Below are 20,111 nucleotides of genomic sequence, written 5' to 3'. Positions count from 1 at the left end.
AAATTATTTATGACTATTATTAGTATGGGAATATTGAGAAAGACTAAGGGCAAAAAGGGAAATTCGCAAACTGGCTTATGGAAATATTGCGGAAAGAATAGGGGCAAAATGGGAATTTTGCAAAGTTCAAGAAAGTTCATGAAATGGCCATGTTGGCCGTGTGACATGCATGGTGCATGTCCACATTTTTATTAATTTATAGGGGCTATTTGTAAATTAAAAAAAAAATGGGTCAAAGCTTGCTTAAGAAGACATTAGTCTTCTTTGTTTAATATCAAGAAAATTCTAGAACGATGGAGAGCAAGACATGTGCTCATCATGTGATTAAGGGATCAAATTATATATATGGACAAGTGGGGGCAAAAACAAGACAATAATTCATTGTCTTGCAAACTTGGAAAATTGAAGAACAAGGAGGGGAACCACTCGGCCAAGGGGGTTGGCCGAACATGGCCCCTAAATTTGGATCAAGAAAAATGATTTTATTCTAGCTTTCCTACCAATTGGAAGATGCTCTTTAACATGGTGAAATTGTTGGAGCAAGCAAAACACTTATATGGACAATTCATGAACCTTAACCAAGTGGAGAAGTTGAAGAATGAAGGTAAGGTTTAATCTCCTTTTACATGTGTTATGAAGGATTCATGCATGTTGTAGTATGTGGAATTTGATGAAACTTATGGGAATATGAATGAAGTGTTGTGGCCGAATATGTGTGGTGTTGTGTAGATAAGATGAAATGATTTTATTTAGTAGTTTGATTGTTGTGTTGTGAATTCCATAATGAAAAAAATGAATGAAAAGTATGAAATCATGCATGTTGAAGTTGTAGTTGTATATGCATGGTGTTGGCCGTATGTATGAGGTGTTGTGTAAGGAAGAATGAATTAAATTTATGTGGTGTATTGGTTGTTGTTGTAATGTATGAAAAGATGAGAATTCATAAAAAAATGCATGTAGTGTAGGTGGCATGTTGGTTGTTATTGAGATGCTAAGGAATGAATGAAAAATTCATGGAAGTATGTATAAAGTGTGGTGGTCGTGTGGTCCTTGACTGGTGTAGGAGAAAATGAAACAATTCTATTTAGCATTTTGATTGTTATGTTGTTGTTGAAATGAAAAGGGATGGATGAAAATGCATAAAAATATGTAAGAAGTGGTTATGGTCAAATAATAGCTGTTTTGGTAAGTTAATGTAAATTAATGTTATTTGACATTCTAGTTGTCGTCGTTATGGATTATGCGATGAAGAATGAAGGTTGTTGTTGAAGTTAGCGTACATGAATTATGATGATATGCATGGTTGTTGTTGAATAGGAAGGTTTCAGGTAAAGTAATATGTTAATTGTGTTGTTGAAAGATTATGTGAGTCGAATTAAATTGTATTGAATTAAATTGAATTGAATTGAATTGGATTGAATTGGATATTGAAATGTTGCTAGAAAAATTGTTGGTATTATTGATTGTTTGGCCGGGTTGAATTCCCGGATTGTGGTTGATTAAGAATTGGCCGAGTTGGATTCTCGGGGATGGTGTATTTACAGGGGAAGTGCTGCCGAAATTTCGGCAGAAAATAAATGAGTTTATTTGAGAAGTTGAGACAAGTGAATGATAATGGGTTTAATGATTGTATGAATTCTTTTGTATGTAGATTAACGAGTTGGGACAAATAAGCATAACTAGTTGGTCGCGGCACAGGTATGTGAGGCTTACCCTTTCATTCTTTTGGCATGTCCTAGAGCCAAGTAAGGTATGATATTGATATGTACATTGGGGTTATTCTATTCTGTGATTCCGAGTCTGTTTGTGATCCGTATGTCCTCCCTAATGTAACAATCTATTAATCCTGATAGGCGAATTCTGACTTAAGTATTCTGATATCCGTATTTTGACATAAGTATTCTGGTCTGAGAATTCTGACATAAATATTCTGATGTAAGTATTTGGCATAAGCGTTCTGATACGAGAAATTCTGATACAAGTAGGTATTCTGATCTGAGTATTCTGATATAAGTACTCTGATACGGAAAATCTGATATGGGTATTCCTAACTTTGATATAAGTATTCTGACAAAAGTGATATAAGTACTCTGATAGAAATATTCTGATAAAAGCATTCTGACATAAGTATTCTGTTATGGGTAATCTGTTACGGACATTCGGATAGCACGTTCGATTAATCCATCGAGTCTTGGTTTATGTGCATTTAGTTTCTCATTTTCTGCCCGTGCATAGAGTCTACTTCCGTCACCGAGTCCCGGGCCGGTTTGTATCGTGCGCACGGTTCCCGAGTTCCTCGCTTGACGGCCGGGCGCCGTATATGAATTCTGAAGTATGATGTGTTACGAAGTATGATGTGTTACGAAGTATGATGTGTTTGGTTCGCTGAACCGCCTATATGTATATGTACATTATGATATTATGATGTGTGACGGAGACAGGAGCAAATCTTCTGGCGTATGATATGTGTGGCGCCTAAGGCCGGGAGGCGACCACGTTTCCCCGGGTCCCGCAAGGGGCCGGATACCGTTCCTGCATGCATGTTTGTCTTTGACATTCTTTACATCGTGCTTCTTTTCTGTACCTACATTCTGTACTTTATTTTCTGTTTATGATTTTATTTATAGCATTCCCTGCTTTACATACTCAGTACATATTCCGTACTGACCCCCTTTCTTCGGGGGCTGCGTTTCATGCCACGCAGGTACACCCAGATGAGCGGAAGACGTTGCTAGGAGATGTGCTAGTGGGATTGGCGAACTCCACTTTCCTCCGGAGTGTCGCCGAGTCAGAGCGTATATAAGTTGTGATCTCTGATTTGTGTTAGAGACTTTGCAGACAGAGTCGTGGGTACAGAACATCAGTTTGTAAGCGGCTCCATCAGCCGATGACACATTTTGTGATATATTACAAATTCTGTTTGATTTGAGAATGATAGAAAGAAAGTTCTGAAAACTTTACTCGTGTGTCATGTTTATTTGATTTGAAAGCCTGAAAAGAGTATGTACGTAATAAGAGTCTGTGGGTTCGCTCGGCTCCGGATATGGGGTCGGGTGCCCATCACATCCTAATAAGGTTAGGGTGTGACAATCATACTCTGTAAGGGCATATATCACAAGATAATGGCACATCTCTATATAATCATCAACAACTATGCCCATAAACACAAGCCAACAAGGTTGTCGAATTATTATACAACAATATGAACTGATAAGTTTATGGGACATCTAGCTACATACATTTGCCTACGAGCCTCTATATAGAATACAGGAATTCATAAGGACGGGACAGGACTCCGCCATACCCAAGTATATACACAAAAGAGTAATACCAATAGACAACAGCTCCGAAGCAAATGGAGCGCTCCTGAGACTCCGCTGGTGAAACTCCTAAGGATCTGGCCCGTCTGCCTGCTTCCCTGCGGGCATGAATGCAATGTCCACAAGAAGGGACATCAGTACGAACAATGTACTGAGTATATAAGGCATGAATAATAACATAATCAAGAAATACAGAATCATGGAATAAAGAGATAACCTGTATATCTAAGTGTCTCTTAAGGCGGATACCATGCATGCTAACTTTTATTTTCAATACAACATCCATAAATATATAAAGTAACTTGCTCGACAATTTAGGTGCGGTGTTATGCTGCCCGGCCATATAGGCACAGTGTTATCATCATTATCCCGCGTCCGGGCATCTCGCATCCGGGACAATACTGTAAGCTGCCACTGCAGTGGCGTGTACATTTATATGTCTGCCTAGCTGGCTATAGCTCAGCACGGTGTGATAATATATATATATATACACACATATACTTATATACATATATCATGCATGAGAGCCCAAATAAAAACTATAACTTTATCGAAGTGACGTAAGGTCGATAACCTCTCATTTCTATTATGGAACAATCATCATCGCTATATCTCGCCTTGAAGGAACAACTATCATAAGGTGAGAGAAACAACAATGAATAAAATCATTAAATAAGCTCAATAATCTCATAATAGCTTCACATCCACACAAGTTTTGGAATCTTTAGAAATGATCATCATCATCATCATCATTATCTTCATTGAAAACATCTATATTTAGCATCATAAGAAGTATGAGAATCATGAACCTCTAGCTTTTTGGGAATAAGGATATTATGGAAGTCATGTATGGGTTCACAAGAAGAGAATCATGCCTTTAGAAAGAAAGGGATTTAGCCTTAACATACCTTTTTGGTCTCCTTACTACTTAACGCTTATCCTTCCAAGCTCGTAAATCTACATTGAAGAGAATTCATACTATTGTTAGGCTTATTGTCATATGCTTGTCTTAAGCCTTCAAATTAAATGCTTTTAGAATCTGCCGAAATTTGGGCAGCATCTCCTCTGTTTATATCCCTAGCCCGAAATTACAATACCAACAACCAACAATAACTACGACACTAGTAACATCAACAACAACATCCTCAATACCAATATTCTCCATAAAACATTCCACATGATGTTTACCCGATTTTTCAATCAACTAATGCATTATACGACTATTTAATAGCTATATCTTCATAAATAAGCCTAAATCAATATCACTAAGGAGAGATTCATACCTTGTTCTCACTAGAAAGGGAATCTGTTTATTTTATTCTGGAGCACTTGGGCATGACATCTAGGAATGCGAAGCTTTCAAGTTCGTTGCAGCATCTAGTCCACACCGGGGAAATTTGGGTAGTACTCTCTCCTCGTTACTAGGAAGCAAGGCCATTGACAGAATGTATGGTTGTAAGGATGACAACCCGCCTTGGCTTCAAGGAGAAGTCATCTTTTGGGTAGATTTAGGTGTTCTCCTCTCAAATCAAATGTTATCCCTTTCTATTTTAGATAAAATAAACTACATCCGACCTGATGTCCCAAAGGGGATACGTATAAAGCCCTTATCGGGCCTGGTCAGACAACCTTTTGGGTAGAAAAAAATTAAGGTAAATTTTATGTAACCGAATTACGGAAGGGCCTGATATCCCGTGGAGGGATACGTAGGCAGTCCACGTAAGACTCGGTCTCTATATTATCGAATCTATTATTCCCCATCCCTGTAAGGAGGGCATCAGTGAGTCATTTTGGGATCAGTCTCGACGACGTCACAAAAGCAAGTCAACCATAGACTCCCAAACAGAAATCCAACAAACTAGAAAAACCACAAATTCCCAAAACCCTCAGAATGGGGAATCGGTCGGATTTTTGGATAGAATGCATGAATTTATGTGCTCTTCGTGTTTACTTACAAATTGTGTATGATATCTTGTGTTCATTATTATTATCTGTTAATTATTATCATCTAACATACTAATATCGTTTTTCTTTGAGTTTTTCTTATCTTAAAGAGCGGGTTGATTCGCGTCGTGTCACGTTGGCATACTTAACAAGATCAAAAGTCATGACAGCATCCCTTTCCGAACAAGACAAAGGAAAAGAAAAAATACCCGGTACTTCGGAAGACGAGCATAGCAAGAATGAACTCGTCATAAGGGATTCAGTGTTCCTAGACATGAGAGATATATCACACCACGAGCATGTGTGTTATATCCCGTATTTTCGCATATTCGGGAAACTCAAAAATAATTTTGACTTGCAAGAAATAAGCCCATAATTTTATTTTATTTAAAATATGTGTGTTGTCCATGAAATGTTGATGTGGAAATATCGAGGAAGGCTAAGGGAAAAATTGGAAATTTCGGAAATTAGCTTCGGGAATTACAAAATAAGCCCTTAAATGAATTTGGGCTAGAAACAAAAATGAAAGAGAGGCCCAAAATGGCAAGGGGTGGCCGGCCATGGAGTGTGTGGCCCAAGGCCCATTTAAAATTTCATCCACGTAATATAAGTGTGGGCTTATTATCATTCCCATTCATTCACAAACTAGAACTTTCAAGAACAAGAGAGAGAGAGAGAGCAAGAACCAAGAGGGGTTCGGCCAACCAAAAAAAAAAAAATTGTTGGGCTCAAATCTTTAGCTCAAAATTCATCTCTTGTGAATTCCTATTAAGTTGGAAACCCTCTTCAAGGTGATACAAATTTGGAAGCAAAAGAGTACTTTTTTTACAAAGTAGAGAATTTGGAAAAGGTAAGAATTCTACTCTTTTTAGCTTGGAAGAATTTTATATATATGTTGTAGTATGTGGGAATGAATGTAGAGTATGAAAATTTTGTGTCATGGGTATATGTGTGTGGCCGAAAATGGGTGTTGATGGAGGGGAAGGATCAAATTTTATTTATTATGTTGATTGTGTTGTAATGGCCTTTTTATGCAAATGGAAGAATTCTAGTTTAAGTTGGCATGAAAATTGTTGTTAAGTTGTTATAGGAAATTTTGTGATTTTATTGTAAATTTATGTAATTAAGGAAATGGAATTGTTAAGGTGTAAATTGTGGTTGTTGTTGATGAAATGGGAAGATGAAAAATGTGTTGTGAATGTTGTGTTAAAGGTTTGAGATTTCGGATGAATTCTAGTCTTGGTGGATTTTTGTATACTTTGTAAAATGGTATGAAATGCGTTTGAATTGCACTTGAATGATCTTGAATTGGTAGTGGACATGTAAGAATCGATATCGGTTTGAAAATTCGTGATTGAATTGAATGTTGATGAATTATGTTGGAAAGGAAGGTTACTAATGTGGAATGCGTTTTAAATTGGTTTTTGATGTTATTGGTTTGATTGTTGGTATTGTTGGTATGGTTGTTGATGAATTTGGCCGAGTTTAATTCTCGGGGATGTTGAATTTACAGGGGAGGTGCTGCCGAAATTTCGGTAGACAAATACTAATTAGAATTAAAAATTCTAAGTACTAGTAGCTAAGTTTTGGATAATTGATAATATTATTGTAGATATTGGAGAGCCCGAGGCTTGAGTCGGGATTTGTTGGCGAGTGATCAAGATTTGGTAGTGAGCGATCGAGGTATGTAAAGCTTATCGTTCTTTCTTTTGGCATGACCTTTATGAAATAAACGAATGACATATATGTATGCTCTAAAGAAAAATTCTACTCCTAGAGCCACTAGGATGGCCTATGTCTTTGATTTCCATAAACTATTCCATATGACTAGTCACATGCCTATGATGTTTGAAGTATTAGTCGATACGTTTCCGGATGTGGTTTGAGAAATATTTGATATGGCTTAAGTTTGGATATGTAAATTTTGGATATGTGCATATGATCCTAAGGCTCCGTTTGAAGTACCCTATAATGTTATTTGAAAGTTCCTCAATATGAATGATACTAAATTTTCAGAAAATGACCTATGATGTGTTTTTCGAAAGTTTTGTAATTTGGAAGTTCATAACTTTTGTATACAAATTCCGATGGACTCGATGCTTACCTTGAGCCTTCTAATATCATTATGCATATGTATTTATTCGTCGAGTCTTGGAATTCACTTAAATATGTATATGCATATGGTTTCCGCACTACTCCGCTCGTGCCTACTACTATGATATCGTTCGCCGGATCCCGGGCCGGTTTTGTGATCGTGCGCACTATGTGATACTCAGCAGTATGATGTGTTACGGTTCCCGACACCTCACCATAGGGCCGAGTACCGCCTATATACAGCGTTATTATGTGATATGGCATATGGTATGTTCTGGTGTTGTGATATGTACGATGATACGATATGTTCGGGGATTGTACGGAGATATGAAACCTTCTGGAGTATGATGTGTTGTGGCGCCAGCGTCGGAGTGGTGGCCACGTTCCTGAGCTTTATGCATGATTTTTATTTGCATGATATATACATATATTTTCTACATAGATTTTGATATAGTCATTCTGTATCCATATTCGGTACTCCTCACTTCGGTTATGATTCGGATTTCTGTATTTCATGCTTTGCATACTCAGTACATATTTCGTACTGACCCCCTTTCTTCGGGGGTTGCGTTTCATGCCCGCAGGTACAGACGCTCGTTTTGGTGATCGTCCGGTATAGGATACATATTCTGCCACTTGGAGTACTCCTTTTGATCCGGAGCTCATATTTTTGGTTCATATCTTCTGTTATGCATATTCTTTATATATGTGACTATTTGGGTACGGCGGGGTCCTGTCCCGTCATATGTTTGTGTTATGATTTGTAGAGGCCTGTAGTCATATATGTAGGTCATGGGTCATGTTTGTTCGTTTGTGATTATGATCTGCGTCTTAATGCGGTCCCGTTTGCTATTATGGCCAAATGGCCCATCTGTTTGTATATGTGCGTATATCTGGGCAATGTCTATTCCGCCAGTCTACAGGATTTGATATGATGCTTCTGTACGGGAAACCGCTTAAGACGATATTTGCTTCCAGTATCTGCTTTAAATAATGTATGTTAAGTTTGATTAAGTCTGTGATACGATCATCCGGTATGTAAGTCTGTTTGGGTGTCCAAGTAGGGCACCAGTCGCGGCCCACTGGGCTGGGTCGTGAAAGAAGTGGTATCAGAGCGATTTGTCCTCGGAATGTCTACAGGTCGTGTCTAGTAGAGTCTTGTTTATCGGTGTGTTGTGCACCACATCTATAAACAGGAGGCTACAAGACATTTAGGGTGTTACCTTTCTTTGGATCTTAGATCGTGCGATAGAGCTGTGCTATTAGGATGATCTCTTCTGACCGATTGTTATGTTTACAGTGATGCCTCCGAAGAAGATGACGGCTGCCCAGAAGGGCAAAGCAGTGGCAGGAGAGACCAGTCAGATGCAGAGGGTTACTCGGGCTCATGTTCAGACTATGCCTGATATTGCGCCGCAGTCAGCGGGCTCTGCTACGCCATCATCATCAGAGGAGCCTGATGCGGCTCCACCAGTAGCTCCAAAGGCTCCAGCGCCCGCGCCCCCAGCTCCTCAGCCAGGGGCAGAGGATAGGGCGATGAGAGAGGTTGTTCAGTTGTTGACGACATTGGTAGCAGGACAGGCTCGCAGACGCGGGCTAGAGGGTGATGATATGGACAGACGTGACAGTCTGAGGGTTCGGGATTTCTTGACTTGTGGTCCCCCAGAGTTTTACGGGTCAAAGCCCGAAGAGGACCCCCAGGATTTCATTTGTCAGATGCAGCGCTCGTTGAGACTGGTCAGGGCTTCTGATACCAAGACTGTTGAGTTAGCTTCACACAGATTGCGAGATGTTGCGATAAATTGGTACGAGTCTTGGGAGCTATCCAGAGGCGAGGATGCTCCACTGGCCGTATGGGATGAGTTTGTAGCCGCCTTTCTCAGCCACTTTTTTCCCCCAGAGTTGCGGCGGGCGAGAGTTGATAGATTTCTGCAGCTACGGCAGAGAGGCAGGAGTGTCCGAGAGTACAGCTTGGAGTTTGATTCTCTGGCTAGATATGCACCTGCCATAGTAGCTAGATATGCACCTGCCATAGTAGCTGAGATGCCTGATCGGATGCACCGGTATGTGATAGGGTTGGATCGCTACTTGATTGACAGCTGTATGGCGATGGCATCGCAGACGGGTATGGACATTGCCCGGTTACAGGCTTATGCGCAAGGGATGGAGGACCGATATAGAGAGGACCAGTCGGGCAGAGATCGTGATAGGAGACCGCCCAAGCGGGCTAGGTCAACTGGGTATTCCGGAGAGTCTCGAGGCGGGCAGCCTCAGCAGCAGCGGTCTAGTAGATATCCTCCTCCGTCAGGCCGCAGTACACAGTCTACAGGTAGACGATTTGGCAGTGCAGGGTATTCTGGAGCAGGCCAGAGTTCCAGAGCCTCGGGTTTGCAGATGAGCAGGGGTCCCAGTCAGTCTAAGCCACCCATGCCCCGGTGTTCTTATTGTGGGAGGTCGCACCCGGGGGACTGCTATAGAGCTACGGGTGCCTGTTTTTCTTGTGGCCGCCAGGGCCATATTATGAGAGACTGTCCGTTGGAGGGTGGTTCTGGTGGTACAGCTCAGCCGACGAGATCAGCTGCTGGCTCGTCTTCCACTCCTTCAGTTATGCGCCCTGCGGGGCGAGGTATGCCAGCATCAGCGGGCCGCGGTAGAGGTCGTGGCGGAGTTTCTAATTCTAGTGGTCCTTCGCACCGCATTTATGCATTGGCTAGCCGACAGGATCAGGAGGCATTGCCAAATGTGGTCACAGGTACATTATTGGTCTTTTCTAGAGCCGTATATGCATTGATTGATCCAGGGTCTACTTTATCATATATTTCTCCCCTCGTTGCTAACAAATTGGGATAACACCTGAACCTATAGAGCCGTTCGAGGTAGCTACACCGGTTGGGGATTTTATTAAAGCGAGGCAGGTATATAAAGACTGTTCTGTGATTATATGTGGCCGTTGCACTAAGGCTGATTTGGTAGAATTAGATATGATGGAATTTGATGTTATTATGGGTATGGACTGGTTAGCCTCCTGTTATGCTAATGTTGACTGCCAGAAAAAGGTAGTTCGCTTCCAGTTTCCAGGGGAACCAGTTATAGAATGGGTAGGAAATACAGCATCGCCGAGGGGTAAGTTTATTTCATACCTCAAGGCTAGGAAGATGATTCAGAAAGGGTATATCTATCATTTGGTTCGAGTGCATGATACTAAAGCAGAAGCACCTACTCTCCAGTCAGTTCGGGTTGTTAATGAATTTCCAAATGTATTTCCGGACGAGCTTCCAGGTCTCCCACCTGAACGGGAGATCGATTTCACGATAGATGTATTGCAAGATACCCAGCCTATATCTATTCCTCCTTATAGAATGGCACCTGCCGAATTGAAAGAGTTGAAAGAGCAGCTGAAAGATCTATTAGAAAAAGGCTTCATCAAACCCAGTACGTCTCCCTGGGGAGCGCCGGTATTATTTGTGAGAAAGAAAGACGGGTCGTTGCGGATGTGTATTGATTACAGACAGCTGAATAAGGTGACTATCAAAAATAAATATCCCCTTCCCCGGATTGATGATTTATTTGATCAGTTGCACGGTGCTAAATATTTTTCAAAGATAGATTTGTGTTCGGGCTATCATCAGGTGCGGGTACGAGAGGCAGACATTCCAAAGACTGCTTTCAGAACCCGGTACGGGCATTATGAGTTCAGAGTGATGTCTTTTGGGCTAACTAATGCTCCAGCAGTGTTTATGGATTTGATGAATCGGGTATTCAGGCCGTTCCTCGACATGTTCGTGATTGTGTTTATTGATGATATTCTGGTTTATTCGCGATCAGCAGAGGAACATTCAGATCATCTGAGGACCGTACTTGGCACACTGCGGCAGCGGAAATTATATGCTAAATTCTCCAAATGTGAATTCTGGTTAACTTCAGTGTCATTCTTGGGGCATATCGTTGGAGCAGATGGTATTCGGGTCGATACACAGAAGATCGAGGCTGTACAGAATTGGCCCAGGCCCATGACACCGACTGAGGTACGTCGTTTTCTGGGATTGGCCGGATATTACAGGAGATTTGTGGAGAATTTTGCTTCTATTGCAGCACCATTGACAAACTTAACTCAGAAGGCAGCAAAATTTCAGTGGATCGATGCGTGTGAGCACAACTTCCAGTTCCTGAAGGAAAAATTAATTACAGCTCCAGTTCTAGCTCTTCCAGAGGGGTCAGATGGTTATGTTATCTATTGTGATGCTTCCGTTATTGGGATAGGTTGTGTAGTAATGAAGCATGGTCGAGTTATAGCCTATACTTCCCGGCAGCTCAGACCGCACGAGAGAAATTATCCTACCCATGATCTGGAATTAGCCGCGGTGATTCATGCTTTGAAGATATGGCGGCATTACTTATATGGGGTCCATGTTGATATCTATACGGACCACAAAAGCCTTCAGTATATTTTTAAGCAAAAGGAACTGAATTTGCGGCAGAGAAGATGGCTTGAATTGTTGAAAGATTATGACGTCACTATTTTGTATCATCCTGGAAAAGCCAACGTTGTAGCAGATGCACTAAGCCGCAAGTCCATGGGAAGTTTGATCGATGTGCAACCAGAATGGAAGGAATTAGTTCATGCAATTCATCAACTAGCCAGTCTTGGAGTCCGTTTGGCTGATTCTGGAAATGTTGGGGTTACTGTCCGAGAAGTTACTGAATCGTCTATTATGGAAGAAGTGAAACGGCGCCAATATGAGGATCCTATTTTGGTACAGTACAGAGATGCGGCCCTTGATAAGGAGAAGACCCAGTTCGAGATTTTATCTGACGGGGTATTATTATATAGTGGCAGGTTATGTGTGCCTGATGTTGCAGGGCTGCGGCGACAGATTATGGGAGAGGCACATTATGCTCAGTATTCTGTTCATCCTGGATCCACTAAAATGTACCATGATCTCAGATGTTTATATTGGTGGGATGGTATGAAAAGAGATATTGCAGAGTTCGTTGCTCAGTGCCCAAATTGCCAGCAAGTTAAGATCGAGCATCAAAAGCCTGTTGGATTATTGCAGGAAATGGAAATCCCAGCTTGGAAATGGGAAATAATTAATATGGATTTCATTACAGGTTTACCGCGCACTCCACGCAGGTATGATTGTATTTGGGTTATTTTTGATAGACTGACGAAATTAGCCCATTTTCTTCCGGTCAGGACTACTTATTCGGCTGAGGATTATGCCAGATTGTATATTAAAGAGATAGTAAGGCTTCACGGAGTTCCTATATCTATTATAACCGACAGGGGTGCTCAGTTTACACCAAATTTCTGGAGGTCATTTCAGGAAGGATTGGGGACTCAGGTGAGTCTTAGCACATCATTTCATCCTCAGTCCGACGGACAGGCCGAGCGTACTATTCAAATGCTGGAAGATATGCTACGGGCCTGTGTTATTGATTTCAGAGATAGTTGGGATGATCATTTGCCGCTTATTGAATTTGCTTATAATAATAGTTATCACTCCAGTATCCAGATGGCACCGTATGAAGCCTTATATGGTAGAAAGTGCAGATCTCTGATTGGTTGGTTCGATGTGGGTGAAACAAAGTTGATCGGGCCAGATATGATCCAGCAAGCAGTCGATAAGGTAAAACTTATTCGGGAACGGTTATTAACAGCTCAGAGTCGACAAAAATCATATGCAGATAAACGACGTCGACCGTTAGAATTCCAGATCGGTGACTGGGTATTTTTGAAAGTGTCGCCTATGAAAGGCGTAATGAGATTCGGCAGAAAAGGAAAGCTCAGTCCGCGATATATTGGGCCTTATCAGATTATTCGGAAGATAGGTGAGGTCGCCTACGAGCTAGACTTACCATCCGATCTGGAGGTAGTACATCCGGTATTTCATGTGTCAATGCTCCGTAAATGTATTGGTGATCCTTCCAGAGTATTCCCCATAGAAGATATTCAGGTAACGGAGGAGTTGTCCTATGAAGAACAGCCTGTAGCTATTTTGGATCGCCAGGTGAGGAGACTGCGCACCAAAGATGTGCCTTCTGTTAAAGTCTTGTGGCGGAACAATAACCGAGAGGAAATGACCTGGGAAGCGGAGGACGAGATGATGAAGAAGTATCCTCACTTATTCCCTATGCATACAGGTAAATTAAATTTCTTAATTGGTTATATTGATTAATGAATGATTTAACGTGTTGTTCAAATAAAGAACCTCCCCCAAAATGCTAGTAAGACCTATAAGGCTAATTTAACATTCGAGGATGAATGTTCAAAAGGGGGGAGGATGTTATATCCCGTATTTTCGCATATTCGGGAAACTCGAAATAATTTTGACTTGCAAGAAATAAAGCCATAATTTGATTTTATTTAAAATATGTGTGTTGTCCATGAAATGTTGATGTGGAAAAATCGAGGAAGGCTAAGGGCAAAATTGGGAATTTTGGCAATTAGCTTCGGGAATTACAAAATAAGCCCTTAAATGAATTTGGGCTAGAAAAAAAAATGAAAGAGAGGCCCAAAATGGCAAGGGGTGGCCGGCCATGGAGTGTGTGGCCCAAGGCCCATTTAAAATTTCATCCAAGTAATATAAGTGTGGGCTTATTATCATTCCCATTCATTTACAAACTAGAACTTTCAAGAACAAGAGAGAGAGAGAGCAAGAACCAAGAGGGGTTCGGCCAACCAAAAAAAAATAATTGTTGGGCTCAAATCTTTAGCTCAAAATTCATCTCTTGTGAATTCCTATTAAGTTGGAAACCCTCTTCAAGGTGATACAAATTTGGAAGCAAAAGAGAACTTTTTTTACAAAGTAGAGAATTTGGAAAAGGTAAGAATTCTACTCTTTTTAGCTTGGAAGAATTTTATATATATGTTGTAGTATGTGGGAATGAATGTGGAGTATGAAAATTTTGTGTCATGGGTATGTGTATGTGTGGCCGAAAATGGGTGTTGATGGAGGGGAAGGATCAAATTTTATTTATTATGTTGATTGTGTTGTAATGGCCTTTTTATGCAAATGGAAGAATTCTAGTTTAAGTTGGCATGAAAATTGTTGTTAAGTTGTTATAGGAAATTTTATGATTTTATTGTAAATTTATGTAATTATGGAAATGGAATTGTTAAGGTGTAAATTGTGGTTGTTGTTGATGAAATGGGAAGATGAAAAATGTGTTGTGAATGTTGTGTTAAAGGTTGGAGATTTCGGATGAATTTTAGTCTTGGTGGATTTTTGTATACTTTGTAAAATGGTATGAAATGCGTTTGAATTGCACTTGCATGATCTTGAATTGGTAGTGGACATGTAAGAATCGATATCGGCTTGAAAATTCGTGATTGAATTGAATGTTGATGAATTATGTTGGAAAGGAAGGTTACTAATGTGGAATGCATTTTAAATTGGTTTTTGATGTATTGGTCTGATTGTTGGTATTGTTGGTATGGTTGTTGATGAATTTGGCCGAGTTTAATTCTCGGGGATGTTGAATTTACAGGGGAGGTGCTGCCGAAATTTCGGTAGACAAATACTAATTAGAATTAAAAATTCTAAGTACTAGTAACTAATTTTTGGGTAATTGATAATATTATTGTAGATATTGGAGAGCCCATGACTTGAGTCGGGATTTGTTGGCGAGTGATCGAGATTTGGTAGTGAGCGATCGAGGTATGTAAAGCTTACTGTTCTTTCTTTTGGCATGACCTTTATGAAATAAACGAATGACATATATGTATGCTCTAAAGAAAAATTCTACTCCTAGAGCCACTAGGATGGCCTATGTCTTTGATTTCCATAAACTATTCCATATGACTAGTCACATGCCTATGATGTTTGAAGTATTAGTCGATACGTTTCCGGATGTGGTTTGAGAAATGTTTGATATGGCTTAAGTTTGGATATGTAAATTTTGGATATGTGCATATGATCCTAAGGCTCCGTTTGAAGTACCCTATAATGTTATTTGAAAGTTCCTCAATATGAATGATACTAAATTTTCAGAAAATGACCTATGATGTGTTTTTCGAAAGTTTTGTAATTTGGAAGTTCGTAACTTTTGTATACAAATTCCGATGGACTCGATGCTTACCGTGAGCCTTCTAATATCATTATGAATATTTATTTATTCGTCGAGTCTTGGAATTCATTTAAATATGTATATGCATATGGTTTCCGCACTACTCCGCTCGTGCCTACTACTATGATATCGTTCGCCGGATCCCGGGCCGGTTTTGTGATTGTGCACACTATGTGATACTCGGCAGTATGATGTGTTACGGTTCCCGACACCTCGCCATAGGGTCGGGTACTGCCTATATACGGCGTTATGATGTGATATGGCATATAGTATGTTCTGGTGTTGTGATATGTACGATGATACGATATGTTCGGGGATTGTACGGAGATATGAAACCTTCTGGAGTATGATGTGTTGTGGCGCCAGCGTCGAAGTGGCGGCCACGTTCCTGAGCTTTATACATGATTTTTATTTGCATGATATATACATATATTTTCTGCACAGATTTTGATATACTCATTCTTTATCCATATTCGGTACTCCTCACTTCGGTTATGATTCGGATTTCTGTATTTCATGCTTTGCATACTCAGTACATATTTTGTACTGACCCCCATTCTTCGGGGGCTGCGTTTCATGCCTGCAGGTACAGACGCTCGTTTTGGTGATCCTCCGGTATAGGATACATATTCTGCCACTTGGCGTACTCCTTTTGATCCAGAGCTCATATTTTTGGTACATATCTTCTATTATGCATATTCTGTATTTATGTGACTATTTGGGTACAGCGGGGCCCTGTCCCATCATATGTTTCTGTTATGGTTTGTAGAGGCCTGTAGTCATATATGTGGGTCATGGGTCATGTTTGTTCGTTTGTGATTATGATCTGCGTCTTAATGCGGTCCCGTTTGCTATTATGGCCAAATGGCCCATCTGTTTGTATATGTGCGTATATTTGGGCAATGTCTATTCCGCCAGTCTACAGGATTTGATATGATGCTTCTGTACGGGCAACCGCTTAAGACGATATTTGCTTCCAGTATCTGCTTTAAATAATGTATGTTAAGTTTGATTAAGTCTGTGATACGATCATCCGGTATGTAAGTCTGTTTGGGTGACCAAGTAGGGCACCAGTCGCGGCCCACGAGGCTTGGTCGTGACAATGTGATTGTCATTTTATTTGAGAAAGTTTTCGACCTTCAAGAGAAGGTAAAGAAGTGCTACGCCCCGAAATATTTCGTGTTACCAAGACTGTAGACGGCTTAGTATGAGCTCAAGGGAGAGTAAAGTTATACAAGGATCAGGGATGAAAATTATATGATCTGAGTATAGGAATATATATATATATATATATATGACATTTGGAGACTGTATGGAGTAAATCAGTTAACACATTACTTGATGAATAGCCCTCGTAACCGTAAGTTAAGGTGGGGCCCACATGTAAGTATTTTATAAAGAAAAATATGAAAAGTGATATGAGTAGTATATGAGAAGTTGAGCAAATCTTAAGAAGGACCCTTAAGCCAAATATGTGCATAAGCCCTCCAAAAGGATGATTTAAGGATACGTTTCCGGATAATCTGACTTGGAGGGGCCAAAACACTATTATAAGTTTGGAATTTGAAAACACACCAAAAATGAAAGTTGTATATAATTAAAATAGATTTCCACCCATAGGTATTGGGCCCTCACACAATATCGGGATCAAAAGTTATGGCTATTTTAATATAAAGACTCAAAGCTGCCAAATGGCTTCCACGGGTCCCACTTGAGAAGGTCAGTGGAACCGACTTATGAGGGGTATAAATACCCCCATTAACTCCATTTTTTCAGCATTCTTAAATTCTCAATAGTCCTACAAACTTCCCAACACAACCCCAAACATTTATAGCCCATTAAATCAAGAATTTAACAAGATTACACCAAACTAGTCCATGAAAGGTGATTGTTCTTGCTTCTACTTGATGTTGTGGTAAGTTTAGTCTTGAAGAAAGTTGGTGTGGTTGAATTTCTTCAAGTATAAGGTATTTTTTTCATCCTATCTCTTATGTTGAGTTGATTTGAAGATTTAACAAGTCTTAAAAGTGAAAATAGTTATGAAGGAAAGGTCATAAAGTGTCGTGTCGTAATTGTTGTGTTTATGGACTGTTTTGAGCATGTTGTGGCTATGTGGCTGATCTGATTTTTATGTATAGAGATTGTATCTAATGTTGTTGGTGTGTTAAGGATATTATGCTCCTTGATTGGGAAGAAAGGAAGTGTATATTGTTGTTGTATGTGGTAAAACATCGTGTGGGATGTTTTATGAAATATATTGGTATTGATAATATTATTGTTGATGTGGGTATTGTTGTTCTTGTTGTTGGTTGCTGGATTGTGATTTCGGGCTAGGCATATAAACAGGGGAGATGCTGCCCAAATTTTGGCAGATTCTAAAGGAGTTTGGTTTAAGGACTTGAGATAGGCATATGACGATAAGTCTAACGGTAGTATAATTTCTCTTGAGTGTAGATTTTCATGTTCGGGAGAATAAGCGTCAATTCGTAGGAGATCAATCAGGTATGTTAAGGCTCGTCCCTTTCTTTCAAAGGCATAATTCCTATGGTATGATTCCATAAATGTTTCCATATCCTTGATTTCAAAAGCTAGAACTTATGATTCTTAAAGCTTCTTATGATGTTAAAGATGAGAATGTTTTTATGAGGATTACAATGATGATGATTTTTATGTTTAAAAGTTCCAAGCTATGATTTCAACGATGATATGAAGATGTTGAGCTACTTCATGATTTTCTCGATTCTATTCATTGTTGTTGATCTCACCTTATGAACTGTTCCTTCGAGGTGAAATATAGAGATAATGGTTGTTCCATAATATGAATTGGAGGGTACCGACCTTACTTCACTCCGATAAAGTTGTAGCTTTCATATGAGCTTTCTTGCATACTATTTACATTATGTATATGAACATGGCATTTATGGATCGGGCCATATGTTCCTCGGCACTAACTTATATGGATCGGGTCGTACGTTCCCCGGCACCAACATATGATGATTATGGATCGGGCTATACGTTCCACAGCACTAACATTTATGGATCGGGTTGCACGTTCCGCAACACTAATATTTATATGTGTATATATATAAATAGGTGTTTGTGTACATATGATTTTATGATGTACAAGTTATCCCTCCTATTCCATGTTACCTTTTCACATCTTTATATGTTGTTATTCATGCCTTACATACTCAGTACACTGTTCGTACTGACGCCCTTCTTGTAGACGTTGCGTTTCATGCCACGCAGGTGTATACAGATGAGTAGAAGATATTGGCTATAGGATGTTCCCAGGCTATCAGCTGGATTGGTGAGCTCCACCTCAGTTCAGAGTGTTGCCGAGTGAGAGTACTTATGTTATGGTATCTCGTGTGTGTTAGAGACTTTTGCAGACAGTGTCCTGTGGATAGTGCGTCGAGATGTCGACAGTTGTGTAAAGCGACTGTATAGGTCGATGTGTTTTTTATGCTTTATTTTTTTTTTAAAAAAAGAATTTATTGTGACTAAAGGTTTACTTTGAATTAACGATAAGGGAGAAGCCCCTGATTTGAGGAAAGAGTTTTATTGAAAAGTTTTTTTTACAGGACGGAAGCGTCATTTCATAGATTAAGGGTTCACAAAAAGTTGTGACTCCTGGATGGAATAGTAGTGTGGCACTCAGTCAAGTAGGGTCTTGGGTGTCAGTCGCGGCCCTCCGGTTTGGGTAGTGACAAGAAGTCTGAACTGGCAAATGCCACCAAAGAAGCGTCTGCTGAGGCAAGGAGGCCTCCTCCGCATTTTCCATCTCTAAGCTCCCCATTACCTAACCACTTTCCTGCCTACTCTACTAGAACCGCCCCATCTACACAAAACCCAATTGCGGCTGAACCTCCCCATATTGGTACCTCCTACCAAACTCCACCACCCACTAATATTGTCACGACCCAACTAGGGGGCCATGAAGGGTACCCAAAGCTGACTACCGAGCACCACTCATCATGCTATCTGTCATACTCAACCTCGACATATATCATTTCCAACATAGATCTTGTCATAAACCAATTTCCAAGTCTCCCAAAACATGTATGTATGCATAAGCTTACGAGGCTACAAAATGATGTACAAAATATACACTGAAGAAGTGTCATAACATCTACAACCCACATACAAGTATCTACGAGCCTCTAACTGAAGTACTGAAGTCATAAGGACGGGACAAGACCTCGCTATGCCCCAAATATGTACACAAAGAACATACCAAGAAGTGGCAGCTCCGGAGTAGTGGAGTGCTCGTGGAAATCTGCTTAATAAGCTCCTAAGTGTCTGCGTCGTCTCCCTGTCTACCTGTGGGCATGAACACAGTGTTCATAAAAGAAAGGACGTCCATACGAACAATGTACTGAGTATGTAAGGCATAAATGATAACGTTATAAGGAAATATGGAAAGCATAAGAAGGAAGGATAACTGTAACTGCTTGCCTCTTGAGGCAGAATCATGCATGCTCACTTTTACCTTTAGAACATATCACATATATATACATAAATTGTCTAAATCAACAATATCATTAGCCCGCGTTCAGGCCTCCCGCGTCTGGGGTAATCATCTCATGCCGCCCACTAGTGGTGTCTGCCCATGCCATATAGACACGGTGTAATAAGCCCGCCTTAGCGGTGCTGCCCGGCCATCTAGGCACGGTGCAAGCA

This window comes from Lycium barbarum, chromosome 8 (assembly GCF_019175385.1).
Source record: "Lycium barbarum isolate Lr01 chromosome 8, ASM1917538v2, whole genome shotgun sequence".
Taxonomy (NCBI): domain Eukaryota; kingdom Viridiplantae; phylum Streptophyta; class Magnoliopsida; order Solanales; family Solanaceae; genus Lycium; species Lycium barbarum.
This window is presented reverse-complemented; position numbering follows the sequence as displayed.